Source organism: Equus quagga, unplaced genomic scaffold (genome assembly GCF_021613505.1).
Source record: "Equus quagga isolate Etosha38 unplaced genomic scaffold, UCLA_HA_Equagga_1.0 220_RagTag, whole genome shotgun sequence".
NCBI lineage: Eukaryota > Metazoa > Chordata > Mammalia > Perissodactyla > Equidae > Equus > Equus quagga.
In genome coordinates, this window is record NW_025799647.1 from 3,274,534 (window position 1) to 3,293,993 (window position 19,460).

Sequence of the window (19,460 nt, forward strand, 5' to 3'; positions counted from 1 at the left end):
TAATGCCCTTCCTTCTCAAGATATCTAAATCCTAATGTAGACACCCCTGACGCAGGAAGGATTAATAATCACTGGAAAAGGCTTGCCAACAAACTGTGACCCAGAGGTGAGAAGGCCGGTCAGCCAATGACGGGTAAGACCTCCAGGGCGGGGCAACCTAAGACAGGCGCGGTCACCTGGGGGCACAGATGGAGCAGCAGGGGCCGTTGCCTAGGAGACCTTGCCTGTTCCGAGATAAAAATATATGAGCACAGCAATAACATGATAATATCAAAACAGAGATGGAGGGAGGGCTCCTTGAGAAATCACTTAAGAATTCTTGGCATTTGCTAATTTAATTACTTCATCCAGAACACCTGTGTATGTTTAACAGATGTAAGCTATGTATATATTGAAACACTGGTTATAATAAACTCAGAGTGGCCATCAGCCCTCTCCGCATCTATCCTGATGTGTACATTGGATTGCGACACCCACACTTAATTCCAGGAACTTGTGAATACGTTAGGTTACATGTTAGAGTGGAATTAAAGTTGCAGATGGAATTAAGATTTTAATCAGGTGACCTTAAAATAGGGAGTTTATTCTGGATTGTCTTGGTTTTCCCAACGCGAATACAAGGGTCCTTAAGAAAGAAAGAATCAGAGAGATTGCAGTGTGAAGACTAGGTCTGCCTGGCGTTGCTCATTTTCAAGATGGAGGAAGGGGGCCACAAGCCTGGGAAAGAAGGTGGCTACTAGAAGCTGGAAAAAGCAAGGAAACAGATTCTCCCCTAGAGCCTCCAGAAAGGAATGCAGCCCTGCCCACATCTTGGTCTTAGCCTTCATGAGATCATGTATGGGATTTCTGAACTACAGAATTTTAAGGTAACAGATTTGTGTTGTTTTATGCCACTAAGTTTGTGATAATTTCTTATGGTAGCCATAGAAAACTAATATAGAAGTCAACATATAAAGTCTAAAATTGATACACCTAAAGGACACAGTATAAATTACATACATAAACATCAGAACCACCAACAAAAAGAAAGTGGTTGCTTTCTGGAAGCAGCAGGAAAAAAACGGATAGCTGGGTTTTACTTGTTGTAGGGTATTTTTGCATCATTTGACTTTTTAAAACATATGAATGCATTACTTCAATGAAGAATAGGAATTAAGTTAAAAAAGAAAAACAACATAAACGAAGCAGGTTGTTTATATGGTGGAAAAATCTGATCACTCTTCTAATGTCTGCCCGAAGAGTGGAGGACTCAGCTAAGCTGAGCCGTAGCTTTCTTTTCACTGTTTTTATTTTTACCATTAACCAGCAATTACCTTTCAAACTTTCTGTTATCCTCATCCTCAAACATACCTATTCTTCTTTCTCAAACTCTAACAATATAGAATAAACAATAGGACGAACAGGAAGAAAAGGTTTGCTAATCATGACTTTCAGCAGTAAAACAGTATATTTTCACTTGCAGGTTAATTGCAGAGAGGTTAGTGGAACTCATAGTATTGCACTGCCCCCATATTATTGACTGGAAACTTGCAGGTGGAGGGATGTACAACCGGGGAATATCCTAACTTCAGGTCCATGAAATGAGCTCTATCTATGGTAAAAATCTAAATGAGGAGTATAACCATACAAAGATAGTCTGATTTTTAGAGAAAGAGTAAAGACAAGATGCTTCTAGTGAAAACTGCTTGTAAAATGATCATTCCAAGACAAAAGGAACTTTTTCTACAGACTTTTAACATGCATTGGTTATCCCAATTCATTTGTTACGTAATCACATATACTGTCTCATTTTTGTTATCGTATCTGGTATGTGCGTGCGCACGCTATTTTCACAATGCATTACAAATTACTTAGAAAGCAGAAACAGTTCTTACTTTTTTTTAAAGATATCCCACTCAGTCTTTAGCCTTCTTGTAGGCACACATAACGCACTTTATATATAACTGTCGAAAAAATAATATGGAGATATTTTGCACTGAGAAAGATGAATAATTAAGAATGTACCTTGTTCATTTCTTCTTTTAATTTCTCTCTATTTCTATGTTTTCCCTGTTCCCTACTAAGTGGTTCCTCCAGGTTTCCTGCCAAAGCTCATTCAACATTCTCACAATTTACCTTAGACATTATAAGTTGCTGAAGTTATAGATTAGAATAGCACTGAAGAAGCATATCCCCATAGCATTCTTTACAGTCCAACAACATGCATTTGTAATAGCATAGAAATTTTTTTAAAAAGCACTAAAAAAGAACCAAAGGCACTTTCAATAAGATAATAATTTTAATTGCCTTATTACATACTTATGCTCTATTGAAAAAAAAATCTACTAAAACCACCAGAGTGACGCTCAACTGTCTTCTCAGGGGACATTTGGCAATGTCTGGATTCAATTTTATTAGTTACAGCTTGGATGGTGCAATTGGTATCTAGTGAGTAGAGGCCAGAGATGCTGCTTAACATCCTATAATGCACAGGAGAGCCTCCCACAACGATTATCTGGCCAAAATGTCAAAACGCTGAGACTGAGGAACTAACTGCATTAGAGGAATGTAGAAGCCAAATAGAAATCCAGAAAACATTTTTTGTAGAAGTATGCACAATATATTTATCATGGATTCTGATACAGATTAAACATGTGTTAGTTTTGCCTCAATCTGTCTTTCTAACATACTAACTTAACACTAACAATAAATAGTTTCATTTGTTTAATTCAAATAAATTTAATGAGCACCTATAATATGCAAAGCACTGTGCTGTGCACTGAAGAGAATACCAAGAAAAAATTTTATAACACAAAGAAGTTTAAGTTATCATCCTTATCTATTAAGAACTGACAATATAGTTAGGGAAATGCGATAATTAAGTAGAGTAACGTATAAACTTAAAGTGAATGATATAGTCAATGAGAACTATCAAATAGCAAAGTGTAGAAGACAAAAAAGAAATCAGGGTGGACTAGAATGGCTACTCAAGACCTGACAGAGAAAATAAAATTTATTTAGGGCCTAAAATGGATCGGATTTAGATAGGTAGAGATAAAGAGAAAAAGTACTTCATGTGAGAAGCACAGTATGAGCTAAGGTAGTAACGCACTACACAGATTACCAAGAGTAAAAGTTGGATTTTCAAATGAAGTACTCTACAGGGTTGGGAAGACACAGGGGGGTGGGACCAAGGAGACCTTAAATGTTAGTCTGAGTAACAGCTGTTATGACGAAGTCAATGAGGAGCAACTGACATTTCTTTGATGAAGGAAATAACATATGAAAGCAAATTTAGGGAACGTACTAGTCAGGGAAACAATCAACAGGATATGGGTATGGATATGAATATAGATATGTGAGGAAATTTATTATAAGAATTGGCTCACAATGTTATGGAGGCCAAGAAGTCCAATAATCAGCCATCTGCAAACTGGAAGATGAGGAAAGCAGGTGGTATGATTCAGTCGGAGTCTGAAGGCCGGAGAAACAGAGGACCATAGGTGTAAGTCCTGGAGTCCCAAGGCCTGAGAACAAGGAGCTCCGACGTCTGAGGACAGGAGAAGATGGACATCCCAGCTCAAGGAGAGAGAGAAAATTCACCCTTCCTTGGCTTTTTTGTTCCATTCAGGCATTCAGTAGATTGGATGATGCCTGCCCACACTGGTGAGGGAATATCCTTCACTCAATCCAATGAATCAAATGCTAATCTCTTCCAGAAACACTCTCACAGACACACCCAGAAATAATGGTGTATCAGCTATGTGGGCATCCCAGAGGCCAGTCAAGTTGAAACATAAAATTAACCAGCATAGCAAGATTACTTTGGAAACAGTATTGGAGCATGAGGAAGAAGAAGTGCTGACAAAAATATCAGAAAAGGGGTAACTGTAATAATTCACATATGCAACAATGAGAGCCTGATCTAGAAGAGACTAGACTAGAGAGAAGCAGGGAACATTAAACTAAGGAAGAAGAACAGTCAGGACTTGGTTTAAAAAAAAAAAAAAAGACTAAACATTTGCACTTAATAATTTAAAGAACGTTTGGAACGAATATTTCAGATATGTCTGCAAAACACTAGACAGAGAATCAAAAATTCCTAGGTTGATAACTGCTCTAATATTAACAACGAGTTCCAAGACTTTAGGTAAATTGCTTAATTTCCCTGAGAGCCAGATTTTATTATCAGTAAAATAAACAAAATCATAACCAACCTGCCTACCTCATACTTTTGTTACTAGAAGCAAATTAAATACTTTATAAAGTCTAAATGGTATAGAAACTGATTATTATTTTATTTAAAGTAAGAAAAGCTAAAACAGTATCTGATCATCTTTATAATTATGATCTTAAAATTAGTAAAAATTATCTAATTTTTAATTTATAATTATGATCTTAAAATTAGTAAAAATTATCTAATTTTTAATGTAAAATGATTAGAAACTAAAATTTTATTTTGCTTAGCTATACTTTATTTTACCTATTTTGATAGTCCAGCTGTTACATGAATTTCTGAATACAAAAATGAACTCAGTTATATATACTTTCTTATTATAGATTTATACAAAGCAGATGATATGGCAATACTGTGCTAGTGGGAAAAGCAATGACTTAGTAGTTAAGCGTGCCAGGTTTATTTCTAACTATTATAGAAATTTAGATTATTTCCTAATCAACCGGAAACAACCAAAATGTCTAAAAAACATGCAATTAGTTATATAAATTATGATATATCTAGGTAATATATTCAAAAATCAAAAAATGTTTGGAGATCATTTAGTAACATGAGAAACATTTAGAACATGAGAAAATAATATTAAAGACAATATAAAGTTATTCAATAATTCTATATGCAATAGTATGATCACAAATTTGAGGAAATGAAAGATTTCCTGTTAAAACATAAATTACAAAAATTGACACAGGATAAAGTTTAAAAGTTTAAAAAAAAGTCCAGCAACAAAGAAGAGAGATAAAAGGCAGGCAAAATCCACTTCTAAAAAGGCATCACGAGCAGAAGCAAGATGGTTTTTATAGGTGTCTAAAAGAGTGAATCAATAGATAACAACTGTGCTATTTAAATAATTCCAGAACATAAAAAAAGATGGAAAGCTTCCCAACATATTCTATAAAGCTAGCATGAACTCAAAATCAAAATCAGGTCAATGTTCTTTTAAAAATGTAGATGCACAAAGACTCTAGTAGTGTATTAAATAAAAAACATATCACATTCAAGTAAGGTTTATCTCCGGAGTAGTGTTCAATGTAAATGAAAAAACATAGGACTATATCAATAGGTATTGGAAAAGTACTTGGTAACACTCTATATCCACTCCTGATTCAAATAATCAAAAACTAAAGCTTCAAGGAAACTAGGAATACAAGAAAATTTCCTTAACCTGATTAAGGAGGTATACAAGAAATCAAAAGTAACATTGTACTAAATGGTGAAAAATTAGAAGCATTCTCACTAAAACAAGAACAAGTTAGGAAAGTACAGCATCTTCAGCTTTAATTAAATTCATATTAAAGGGCTTAGTAAAACAAATAAGAGTTCACTATGTTGGGTGGACATGAGACTAACAAGCAAAAATCAAAATACCAACAATAACCAATTAGAAAATGTAAGAGAGAATAAAAGGACAATGTTCACCATAGAAAATACACATGCACACACACTTACACACACTACCTAGAAATAAACCTAATGAGAAATTTGAAAAATCTGCTTTTTCACCAAAGAAGCCTGTATTTGTGCACTTGCACGTATCTGTTTGTGAAGATAGTCCTTCTAAGTTCACAGTCCTTACAGACACCTAAAGGGTGATCCCCAACGTCAGAGGCTGGGTTGCAAACTTTGGCTCATGCTGAATTCAGTCTTTTAAGGTGAGTTTTTCAGACATCTGTATGTATGCTTGTTTGTTTATGTGAATGTCTTTAATCAGGGAATGAACTCTCTAGGTTACCACAGGTCCCAACTCTCCCTATTGTCTTTACCAGGACACTTAGCATGTTTATAATACCTGGCTAGCAACTGAAGACATCTGAGATTGCAGCTCTAGATTTTACTATATGTCAACTTGAGTGTACAATTTGAGGACATAAAACTATATATTATCTCTTTATATCTTCCACAGAATCTAACACAATTCCTAGAAAATAATTGCTCAATAAATAATTTTTGGTTTATTGACTTCTGAATGATCTTAGGGAGATTTCAAAGCAAATTTGTGTTAGAACAATCATGTACATAATGTCCAAAATAACCACAGAGTTTACACATTTAAAGTAATAAAACATCTGCTTCTAGGGGCCAGCCCGGTGGCACTGCAGTTAAGTTCGCACATTCCACTTCTCGGCAGCTCAGGGTTCGCCAGTTTGGATCCTGGGTGTGGACATGGCACCGCTTGGCATGCCATGCTGTGGAAGGCGTCCTACATATAAAGTGGAGGAAGATGGGCATGGATGTTAGCTCAGGGCCAGTCTTCCTCATCAAAAAGAGGAGGATTGGCAGTAATTAGCTCAGGGCTAATCTTCCTCAAAAAAAAAAAAATCTGCTTCTAAATTCTATTTTGATTGGGCTTATTCCCATGTTTGCTAGAAGATAAACTTCAGGCATTTGGTTAGAGGCTTACACTCAATCTAAAGGAATAACGTAGTTAGGATTTACTGTGGTAAGCGTTCATAAATGAATATGCTCTTGATTAAAATTAGACAATTTTCAAAGAATGTCAAAACATTATAGCAAATGCACTTACTACACAATGGGAACGAGAAAGCCTTATAGAAAGTCCTATAGTGAGAATACAGAAGTTAAGAAATTTCTTTTGCTTATTTCCTCGTGGCAGCCTACAAAATTCCCCTTTTATTTGTCCACAAATGGTGTTAGGACAACTGGACATCCAAATGCAAACAAATGAACCTCGATCTAAACCTTACACAAAAATTAACTCATATTAATTGTAGATCTAAATGTAAAATTATAAATTTTTGTAATAAAATACAGGAAAAAATCTTTGTGACCTAGAGTTAGACAAAAAGTTCATCAAAATTGAGAAGTTTTTGCTCCAAGAAAGACACTGTTAAGAAAATGCAAACACAAACTACAGATTAGGAAAAAGTATTGGCAAATCACATACCCAACAAAAGGCTTGTGTAAATCTGTACAAAGAATACATGAACTCCCAAAACTCAACAGTAAGAAAACAAGCAAACCAATTAAAAATGGGAAAAAGATTTGAATGAACACTTGATCAAACATGATATAAAGATGGCCAATAAGCACATGTAAAATGTTCAACATCATTAGCCAATAAGGAAGTGAAATTAAAAACCTTATGAGCTAACACTACATACCTATCAGAATGGCTAAAATTAGAAATACTGACAACACCGAGGGTTGGATGCAGAGCAATCGGAACTGTCATCTATTGTTGGCAGGAATGAAATATGGTACAGCAATTTAGGAAAACAATTTAGCAATTTCTTAAAAGTTAAACATAACAGTTGTTTGAGAAAAACTTGTACATGAATGTTTGTAGCAGTTTTATTCATAATCTTTTAAAATTAGGGATATTTCACATAAAAATGTGAGTTTCAGATTTTCATTACAAAAAACCAAAACCCCAAATCCTAAAACTAAAAGATCTGGCAACACTGGTCCCACCTGAAAACAGAACAACACTGGTTGAAAACGAATAATAATTTCTCTGTGTTTGGGGCATGCCACAGCTCTGCTTGCCTCATACAGTGAATGCATATACACTGACATCTGGCCCATTTTGACTTTCGTATATTACTTGCTTGGTCTCTTGTGGCAGAATTAACCATCAAAATTTTGTATTCCTCCTACCATAGCGTTGAATTTATTGCTGGATAGTGGCTGTCTAGTCAGGGACTACATTTTCCAGTTCCTTGCATTCAGAGGCGGCCATGTGACTAGATCTCACTAACTGAAGGTCAGCAGAGTGATCTTTCTGACTCTCAGCCTGGGGTTTGTAAGAAGTGGACTTTTCTCTCCTTTTGCCGGCTGGAAGCAAAGATTTCCAAGGTCTTAAGGGATGATGAAGCTACAAGATGAAGAAGCAAGACCTGCCCCAGGCATACAGAAATATTCACACTAGACTTGGGCTATTATGTGAAAAAGAAAACTCTTAGGTTAAATCATTGAAATTTTGGTTTAGTTGCATGGAATCTAACATTACTCTAATTCTGTGCTGTCCAAATAGGGCACCTATTTGCTACATGTGGTTATTTAAATTTATTAAAATAAAATATTTTGGTTTCTCAATTATACTAGTCCATTTCAAGTGCTCAATAGCTAAAGATATGTAGTGGCTATGGTGTTGGACAGTACAGATAGAATATTCCCATCTCCACAGAAAGTTCTATCGCACAGAGCAACTCTAATAAACTCCTGTAGCCACCTGAGTTTGTGATTCTTGCTTTAGGACCTGAAACAAATAGAAACATAACATACTTGTCAATTTCAAATAAAATTATTCAGGAGGAATTAATAAAACTACTATTAACATTGTATGGCAGTTATAGGTTAAGAAATACTTTCACATACAGTGTCTAACTTGAGTCTCCTAAAGTTGGCAAGTACAAATTTCACCTCTTTAATCTATAGGAGCATTTTCCATCAACAGATCTTTCTTATTGTGGAGGTCCAATTTTTTATTTATTTTCAACAAAATATACGTCTCTCTGTTTTAAAATGTTACTATTACTTTTTATGGAGGTAACCTTCATTTATAACATTATATAAATTTCAGATGTACCTCATGATATTTTGACTCCTGTATAGACTACAGCATGTTCACCACTAAAATCTTGTTGCCATCTGTCACCATACATATGTGCACCTTTACCTCTTTTGCCCTCCCCTCACCCCATTTCCCCACTGGTAACCACCAATTTATTCTGTGTCTACGTGGTTTTGCTGTTGTTGTTGTCTTATCTTCTCCATACGAGTGAAATCATACAGTATTTGGCTTTCTCCATTCAACTGACTTAGATTAGCAATAATACCCTCGAGGTCCATCCCTGTTGTCACAAATGGCAAGATTTCATCTTTTTTCATGGCTGAATAGTATTCCACACTACATCTTCTCTGTCCATTCATCTGTTGACGGGCACTTAGGTTATTTCCAAGTACTGGCTACTATGAATAATGCTGCGATGAACATACGGGTGCATAAATCTTTTTGAGTCATTGATTTCAAGTTCTTCGGATAAAAATCCAGTAATGGAACAGCTGGATCATATGGTATTTCTAGTTTTAATTTTTTGAGAAATCTCCTTACTGTTTTCCATAGCGACCGCACTAGTTTGCATTCTCACTGGGAGTGTATAAAGGGTCCCTTTTCTCTACATCCTTTCCAACACTTGTTATTTCCTGTCTTGTTAATTATAATCATTCTGATGGGTATGAGGTGATATCTCATTGTAGTTTTGATTTGCATTTCCCTAATAATTAATGATGCTGAATACTTTTTTGTGTGCCTGTTGGCCATTTGTATATCTTCTTTGGAAAAATGCCCATTTATATCCTCTGCTCATTTTTTAATTGGGTTGTCTGTTTTTTTGTCCTTGAGTTGTATGAGTTCTTTATATATTTTGGATAGTAACCTTTCATTGGATATATGATTAACAAATATCTTCTCCCAATTGGTAGGTTGTCTTTTGCCATGTAGAAGCTTTTCAGTTTGATGTAGTCCCATTTGTTTACTTATTCTTTTGTTTCCCTGGCCTAAAGAGACACATTAAAAAAGATACTGCTAAGACCACTGTCAAGGAGTGTCTGCCTATGTTTTCTTCCATAAGTTTTATGGTTTCAGGTCTTACATTCAAGTCTGTAATCCAATTTTGGTTAATTTTTGTGTATGGTGCAAGACAGTGATCTACCTTCATTCTTTTGCATGTGGCTGCCCAGTTTTCCCAGCCCCATTTATTGGAGAGACTTTCCTTTCTCCATTGTATGTTCTTGGCTCCTTTGTCAAAAATCACCTGTCCATAAATGCGTACATTTCTTTCTAGGCTCTCAATTCTATTACATTGATATGTATGTCTGCTTTTCTGCCAGGACCATGCTGTTTTGGTTACTACAGCTTTCTGGTATACTTTGAAATCAGGGAGTGTGATGCTTTCAGCTTTGTTCTTTTTTCTCAGGATTGCTTTGGCTATTTGGGGGTCTTCTGTTGTTCCATATACATTTTAGGTCCTTGTCCTATTTCCATGAAAAATGTCATTGGGACTTTGATAGGGACTGCACTGAATCTGCAGATCGCTTTATGAAGTATGGATGTTTTAACTATGTTAATTCTTCCAATCCATGAGCACAGAATATCTTTCCATTTCTTTGTGTTTTTGATTGCTTTTAACAATGTTTTATAGTTTTCACTGTATAGGTCTTTCACCTGCTTGGTTCCATTTATTCCTAGGCATTTTCTTATTTTTGTTGCGACTGCATATGGGATTATATTCTTGGTTTCTCTTTCTGATAGTTCATTGTTAGTATATGGAAACACAAACTAATTTTTATATGTTGATTTTGTACCCTGCAGCTTTCCTGTATCCATTTATTGTTTCTAATATTTTTTTGGTGGATTCTTCAGAGTTTTCTAGATACAAAATTATGTCATCTGCAAATAGTGATAGTTTTACTTCTTTTCAGTTTGGATCCCTTTTATTTCTTTTTTCTTGCTTAATGGCTCTGACTAGGGCTTCCAATTCTATGTTGAATAAGAGTGGCTAAAGTGGGCATCCTTTTCTGGTTCCTGTTCTTAGAGAGAGAGGTTTCAGTTTTTCACCATTGAGCATGATGTTAGGTGTGGGTTTGTCATATATGGCCTCCATTATGTTGAGCTACTTTCCTTCTATACCCATTTTATTCAGAGTTGTTATCATAAATGGAGGCTGAATCTTACTGAATGGTTTCTCTGCACCTATTGAGATGATATGATTTTTATTCATTTTGCTAAGATGGTTATCATATTAATTGATTTGCAGATGTTGAACCATCATTACATCCCTGAAACAAATCCCATTTGATCATGGTATATGATCTTTTAAATATACTGTTGTATTTGCTACTATTTTGTTGAGGATTTTTGCATCTATGTTTATCAGCAATATTGGCCTGTAATTTTATTTTCTTGTGTTGTCCTTGTCCAGTTTTGGTATCAGGGTAATGCTGGCCTTGTAAAATGAGTTGGGAAGCATCTCACCCTTTTCAATTGTATGAAAGAGTATGAGAAGGATAGGAATTAAATCTTAGAAAGTTGATAGAATTCACTGGGGAAGCCACTGGTCCTGGACTTTTGTTTTTTGAGAAGTTTTTAATTACTGTTTTGATCTCCTAACTAGTGATCAGTCTATTCAGATTCTCTATTTCTTCCTGATTTGGTTTTGGAAGGTTTTATAATTCTAAGAATTTTTCTATTTCTTCTAGGTTATCCAATTTGTTGGTGTATGGCTTTTCATAGTATTCTCTTACAATCCTTTGTCTTTCTGTGGTATCTGTTGTAATATCTCCTCTTTTGTTTTTGATTTTTATTTCTTTGAGCCTTCTCTCTTTTTTGTGTTAGTGAATTTAGCAAAAGGTTTGTCAATTTTCTTTATCTTTTCAAAGAACCAGCTCTTAGTTTTATTCATCTTTTTATTGTCTTTTAAGTTTCATTTGTTTCTGCTCTGATTTTTATTATTCCCTCTTTCTACTGATTTTTTTTTTAAAGATTTTTTATTTTTTTCCTTTTTCTCCTCAAAGCCCTCCAGTACATAGTTGTATATTCTTCGTTGTGGGTCCTTCTAGTTGTGGCATGTGGGACACTGCCTCAGTGTGGTTTGATGAGCAGTGCCATGTCTGCACACAGGATTCGAACCAACGAAACACTGGGCCGCCTGCAGCGGAGCGCGTGAACTTAACCACTCGGCCACAGGGCCAGGCCCTGTTTCTACTGATTTTGAGCTTTGTTTTTCTTTTCCTAGTCCCTTTAGGTGTGATATCAGATTGTTTGAAATTTTCCTTGTTTCTGAGGTAAGCCTGTATTGCTATAAACTTCCCTCTTAGTAATTTTACTCTATTCTATAGATTTTGGAATGTCATATTTTCATTTTCATTTGTCTCCAGGTATTTCTTTATTTCTCCTTTGATTTCTTTGTTCACCCAATACTTGTTCACTGGCATTCTGTTTAATTCTCCACAAATGTGTGACTTTCCCAATTTCTTCTTGTGGTTGATTTCTAATTTCATACTGTTGTAATTAGAAAAGATGCTTGATGTTATCTCAATCTTCTTAAATTTACTGAGACTTGTTTTGTGGCCTAAAATGTGATCAATCCCAGAGAATGTTCCATGTGTATTCGAAAAGAACGTACATTTTGAAGTTTTTGGATGGATGTGGAGGTAAAATTTAATAAGAAATACACACTTGACATAACGGTATTTTTCATTTTTACCTTTTCTAATACTTGAATATGCTACCTAAAGTTTTCCTTTTCATGTATATTCAATAATTCCATTCTTCTAAATGTGAACATATTTGGTTTCTTTTCAGTACTTCATGCTTTAAAAAAAAAAATTGCAGGGGCCAGCCCTGTGGCATAGAGGTTAAGTTCAGCACGCTCTATTTCGGAGGCCCAGGTTCACAGGTTCAGATTCCAGGTGTGGACCTACACCATTCATCAGCCATGCTGTGATGGAGACCCACATATAAAGTGGAAGATTGGCACAGATGTTAGCTCAGGGCTAATCCTCTTCAGAAAAAAATAATTACGCAATATGATTGGGATTCAGTGACATGAGACAACAAGAAGTTGGTGACTTTCAATAGACTCAGTACACACAGGCTCAGTAAGAAGAACGTGAGAAATAGCCACATAGAACATAAAACATTTGAAAAATGCTATCCTATGCCCTTAACAGAATTTACAGAGCTTACTTTCTTCTCTAGAATTTACCATATCCTCCTTCTATATTTTACTACGGTGCCAGAGTTTCTGCTGCTAGTTAGGTATCATTTTCCTTCTAGGTATTTTCTTACAAATTACCCATTTGGAATTGGAGGCAGCTGTTATCACCCCTATACAATTCTTGAAGTTGCTTCAACTTCCTGGCTCTGTAAATGTTAGCAATAAAACTAAGGTCTAGCATAAGTCTTATCTGACCTTCATCCCTCTAGTCTTTTGACAAGTTTTGTAAGCTGCTAATTCCGTACAGTAAATCCCTTCCTGCTTATAAAAGCTAGAGTGATTCCTCTTTTCCTCACTGAGTCCCGACTGATACAACTACCTAATCAAAAGCTAGGAAAACTAACACTAAGCTAAACTTTTCCAGTAAAGGGAAAGAAAAAGGCAATAAAAGGGCAAATTACACAAAGCAAAAAAGAGAAAATTTAATGTGGAAAATTAAAATTAAATTTCTATAGTTAAAACCATAAGAAATCTCTGACAGTTATTAAGATTCTTTCAAAAACACTATTTTTAAAAGTATAGCGTTTAAATATCCGGCCCTGAACATATAACTTATGCAAGATAGCAGATATACTTTTATAATAGCAAGGGATTTCTTCCAATTAGTTGAAAGTCTCCTATTTTCACTAGTCTTCTCTATAAAACAAAAACCTGTAAGGAAATCACTAAATAAGATTACTTTCTCCATGTCTAGTCTCTTCTTTTACTGTTTTAAGGAAGAATAATAATAATCATCCGTTACAATTGCAAAAATAAACCTGCAGCAGCTCCACCATGTCCGACTGTTTTTATTGGAAAGGAAAAGGCATCTGTTCTCGACTGACAGCATTCCTGTAATACAAAGATTCTTCTCTAAACTATTTTAGTTATTAGAAGTCTCTTTATTTCCTTATAACAGATACAAAAATAAAAATTCAAAATTTATCCTTTCTTAGGTCAGATTCACATAGTTAGGCATTTCCTGCTGTTAAAAAGGCATTTCCTGCTGTTAAAAACTAAAACTCAAGAGAAGTAAAGAACTATAATAAATTTCTACATCAAGATGCTCATATGTAACTCATTCCAAGGGACTTGGTTTTAAAGCAATTTTCTGTACATGTGGTGTTGTATTCATTTAATTGCTTAGTAAGTGAAACTACAGAATGGTGCTTGTTAGAGAAAAGAAATGAGCAATAAGCTTTTAATCAAGAAATACACAATGAGCAGAATACAAAAATCAAAAGAGTAAGTAATGGAAACTCACTTTAGCAATACTCCGGGTAATCTATGGAATACAAAGTGATGATTTTTGGCTCCAAGAAGTTTATTTAATCTTGATGGAAAAGCAAAATATATATAAATAAATATATACATATAAACATATGCATAAATAAAACATATATATAAAAACTGTGTGTATATATAGGTATAATATATATCATATAATATAGATACATATATATCACATAATATATATGTACATTTATTAATATATAAAATATACATTAATATACACAATTTTATATGTTTATATGTTTTTTAATTTATTATTCCTCATGTTTTCTCATATGAAAAAATATGGGGAAAAAACAATTTTAAGTATAAAATGTGAATGTGGGAATTACATTGCATCCTTCCTGCAGATAGCCAAATTTTTTAGAAGTTCTTTTTGTCCATCTCTTAGGCAAGAGTCTTATATCTCATTTAACTGCAATCTCTCTCCTTCTTTCTCTTTAAAACTCACTCAAAACTCAACTATCACCTTAATCTTTCTTTCCCTTTCAGTTCTTCCTTCTCAGACCACCTGTTTACTATGTGAGACAATCTAGTACACTTTCAGCTTCTCTAACTTGCCTCTCGACCTATTATCCAGAAAAGGAGTTGGGAGATAGGAAAGATACAAAATGTTGTAAAGATTTTAATATATTTATGTCTTTATCACATAAAATTAGATGAAGACAAAGCAGAAGATAATCCTAAAGAGAAGGAGAGTATGAACAAAACATGGAGGTAGAAATTAGAATTGTACATGTAGAAGACAGAGGGCAGCAAAATAAGAGGAACAGTGCTGACATTTAGTAGAAAATAAGTACACACAAATAAGCAGGGGATAAATTATGGTATCACTGGGAACACATTACAGACTTTTGACCAGAATGAAAATAATTGTTATAAGAATAGCATGCAAAATGATTTAATTAGTGAGAGAGTAAAAAGAGAGAAGTCAGAAGGATAGTGAAATATTCCCAAAAAATAGGTGATAAGAGACTGTAGAACAGTACTGGAAGCCAACAGACATAGAAGAAAAAAAGATATCCTAAAAACATAGATGCAAAAATCTTCAACAAAATTCTAGCAAACTGAATTCATCAGCATATTAAAAGGATCATATATCATAATTAAATAAGATTTGTCCCTAGGATGCAAGGATAGTTTAACATACCCAAATCAATTAACATAATATACCACATTAACAGAATGAAGGATAAAAATCACATGATCATCTCAACAGATGCAGCAAAAATATGTGACAAAATTCAACACATTTTCATGATAAAAACACTCAACAAATTAGACATAGAAGGAATGTAACTCAACATAAAAAAGGCCATATATGAAAAGTCCCCAGCTAACATCATACTCAACATTGAAAAACTGAAAGCCTTTCCCGTAAGATCAGGTAAAAGACAATGATGTCTACTTTTGCCACTTGTATTCAACATAGTACTGGAAGCCCTAGCCAGAGCAATTAGGCAAGAAAAAGAAATGAAAGGCACTCAAATCAGAAGGGAAGAAGTAACACTGTCTCTGTTTGCAGATGACATGATCTTACACAAAGAAAACTCTAAGGAATCTCAAAAAAAAAATTGTTAGAATTAATTAATGAGTTCACCAAAGTTGCAGGATACAAAATCAACAAACAAAAATCAGTTGCATTTCTATACAGTAATAATGAACTATCAGAAAAAGAAATTAAGAAAACAATCTTATTTACAATAGCATCAAAAATAACCAAGTATTTAGAAATAAACTCAACCAAGGAGGCAACTGATTTGTATACTGAAAATTACAACATTGCTGAAAGAAATTTAAAAAGACACAAATAAATACAAAGACATCATGTGTTCAAGGATTGGAAAACTTAATACTGTTAAAATGTCCATACTACCCAAAGTGATCTACAGATTCAAGGCAATCCCTAACAAAATCCCAATGGCATGTTTACTGAAATAAAAAAACAATCCTGAAATTCATATGGAACCACAAAAGACATCAAATAACCAAAGCAAGCTCAGGAAAGAAGATGAAGCTGGAAGTATCACACTTTCTGATTTCAAAATATATTACAAAGCTACAATAATTAAAACAGTATGATACTGGCATAAAAACAGACATATAGACCAATGGAAAAGAACAGACTTTAGAAATAAATCAACATATATACAGTCAACTGATCTTCAATAAGCATGCCAAGAACACAAAATGGGTAAAAGATAGACTCTTCAACAAATAATGTTGGGAAAACTGGATATTCAAATGCAAAAGTACGAAAACTGGACCCCTGTCTTACACCATATACAAAAAAACAACTCAACATGGACTAAAGGCTTAAATATAAGCCCTAAAATTGTAAAACTCCTAGAAGAAAACATAGGGGAAAACCTTCTTAACATTGGTCTAGGCAATGATTTCTTGGATTTGACATCAAAAGCACAGGCAACAAAACCACAAACAGACTAGTGGGGCTACATCAAACTAAAAAGATTCTGCACAGCAAAGGAAACAATCAACAGAGTAAAAAGGCACCCAACAGAATGGCAGAAAATATTTACAAACCATTTATCTGATAAGAGATTAATATTCAAAATATTTAAAAATCTTCTACAACTCAACAAAATAATAATTATAGTGATAATGATAATAATAATCTCATTAAAAAGTAGTCAAAGGACTAGAATAGACATTCTCCAAAGAAGAGATACAAGTAGCCATCAGGTATATGAAACATCACTCATCATCACTAATGATGTTCAAAATCATTAATCATCAGGGAAATGAAGATCAAAACCACCATGACATATTATTTCATACCTGTTAGGAGGGCTATTGTCCAAAAAACAAGAGAGAGCAAGTGTTGGCCAGAATGTGGAGACAAGGGAACCCCTTATACAGTGCTGGTGGGAATGCAAAACAGTGTGGCCACTCTGGAAAACAGTAAGGAGGTTCCTTAAAATATTAAAAATAAAACCACCATATGATCCAGCTATCCCACTTCTGTGTATATATACTAAAGAACTGAATCAAGATCTCAAAGAGATATCTGTACCATGTTCATTGCAGCATCATTCACAATAGCAAAGATATAGAAATAAACCAAATGTCCATCAACAGATGAATGGATAAAGATAATGTAGTACAAACAAACAATGGAATATTATCCAGTTTTAAAAATGAAGGAATTCCTGCCGTTTGTGACAGCATGGACGAACCCAGAGGACATTATGCTCAGTGAAATAAGCTTTGTGACTACAAAAGAACAAGTACTGCGTGATTCCACTTATATGAGGTGTCTAAAATAGTCAATGTCATACAAGCAGAGAACAGAATGCTGGTTGCCAAGGGCTGGGGAGAGGGAGAAATGAGAAATTATATTTCAAGGGGTATAAAGTATCTGTTATGCAAGATGAGTATGTTCTAAAGATCTACTGTACAACATAATACCTACAGTTAACAATATGGTATTTGTACTTTAAAGTATGTTAAATGGATAGATTTCACGTTAAAGTGTTCTTACCAAACAATAACAACACCACAAAAGAACACAAGGAAATTTTTGGAGGAGATGGATATATTTTATTACCTTGATTATGGCGATGGTATCATAGATGTATGCAAAAGCCCCAAATCATCAACATGTATATGTTAAATGTGTGCTTTTTTTTTTTTTTTTTTTTTTTTGCTGAGGAAGATTCGCCCTGAGCTAACATCTGTGCCAGTCTTCCTCTACTTTATATGTGGGTCACCACCACAGCGTGGCTGACAAGTGGTGTAGGTCCATGCCCAGGATCTGAACCCATGAAGCCGAAGCAGAGCACACCAAACTCAACCACTATGCCACAGGGCTGGCTCCAAATGTGTGCAATTTTTTGTATCTCAATTATACTTCAATAAAGCTAAAAAAAGATATGCTACAACTTACTACATTTCTGGTATAAAGTACAACTAATAACTATTGATAGGTTTCATGCAGTTAAAAGGATCAAACATATACCTAAAGTGAAGATGAATAAAGAATTCAGTTCACAGGTAGAACTGAATAAAATAGTAGCTAAAAGAGTAAGGACATGGATATATCTTAAACATTTTATTATTATCAAGTAGACCACAACAGATCTAGAAAAAAACTCATGGATAATGTCAAATTGCTAACAGCCAATTAAAAAAAAACCTTTCACAGTAAATTCAATTGAAAATCATAAAAATCATAAATTCAATCTGATTACAGTTTTCTCCCATCATGTAAATTAACTTGTTTTAAAGAATCATTATTTTTCATTTAAATTACATTTTGCAATAAATAATACATTCAATGGTTTAAAAAATTACAAAGTTAGGAAAGTGTAGGGAAAAGTCTTCTTCCCTACCCCGACATACCAATTTTCTATGTGTCCCTCTAAGCATGTGAAAGCAATGGCATATACATATAGATATCCCCTTTTTTACACAAGTAAACACACTTTTGTAAAATACACACTTCTGCATCCCTTATTAGTCATTAAGATAAAGTTTATATATTCTTTCAAAAAAGATGGTCTTATTTAATGAGTACCTCTAGTTAGAGATTCTATCAGTTCAAATAAAATATACTACTAAATTTTATTTTTTCATATTGTCATGGCTCTTCCTGGATTCCCCACCCTCATCTCACACACACCCACTCAACTACAATATCTTGCTCTACTCAGTGTTTATCTCCTTACACTTCTTTTATTACTGTTGATTGCATTGGTTTTACAGAAATAATAGAAAATTTAACGAGCTGCACTCACGTATTTCTAGAACAAGAAAGAAACTAAATAATTCAAAGACTACTATGTGCTACTTCTTCATTAATTGTCATGGATTTCTACTCCTACCTTGCAGAATTAATTTAGAAATATGGTTGCTCTGTCTTCTTTTATGTGATTCAGATTTAAATGAATACAACCTAGCTTTACAAAATTTCATGCTCATTATTAAAGATGACTATTATTCTCAATACGTAAAAAGATCAAAAGTACTCATTTATTTGTTTGTATATATCAATGAAAACTATATGTACCTTAATTTTGCAACCACCCCTTAGTTAATGAAGAACTGCATATATGATACAAAGTTAATATAAGAATCGAACAGACAGTAAAAACAAATGGCTCAAGTCCAGGATCTGTCACTTATAAATCTATGTGTCCTTGCAACAAATAATTCACTCTACCTAACTTCCACATTGCTTGGTTATAAAATAGAAATAATACCATCATCTA

General features: G+C 34.1%; 1 protein-coding gene and 1 long non-coding RNA gene across 5 annotated transcripts in view; both read right to left on the reverse strand.

The window, feature by feature from the left end:
• LOC124233758 (gephyrin) overlaps window positions 1–19,460 on the reverse strand; it is a 574,265-nt gene that overhangs the window by 369,485 nt on the left and 185,320 nt on the right. The window lies entirely within an intron of this gene.
• Window positions 8,359–17,141, reverse strand: LOC124233759 (uncharacterized). The gene is made up of 3 exons (XR_006887133.1): window positions 17,029–17,141; window positions 14,201–14,269; window positions 8,359–8,435 (listed from the first exon to the last, which is right to left on the reverse strand). It is a non-coding gene; the product is annotated as an uncharacterized LOC124233759 (long non-coding RNA).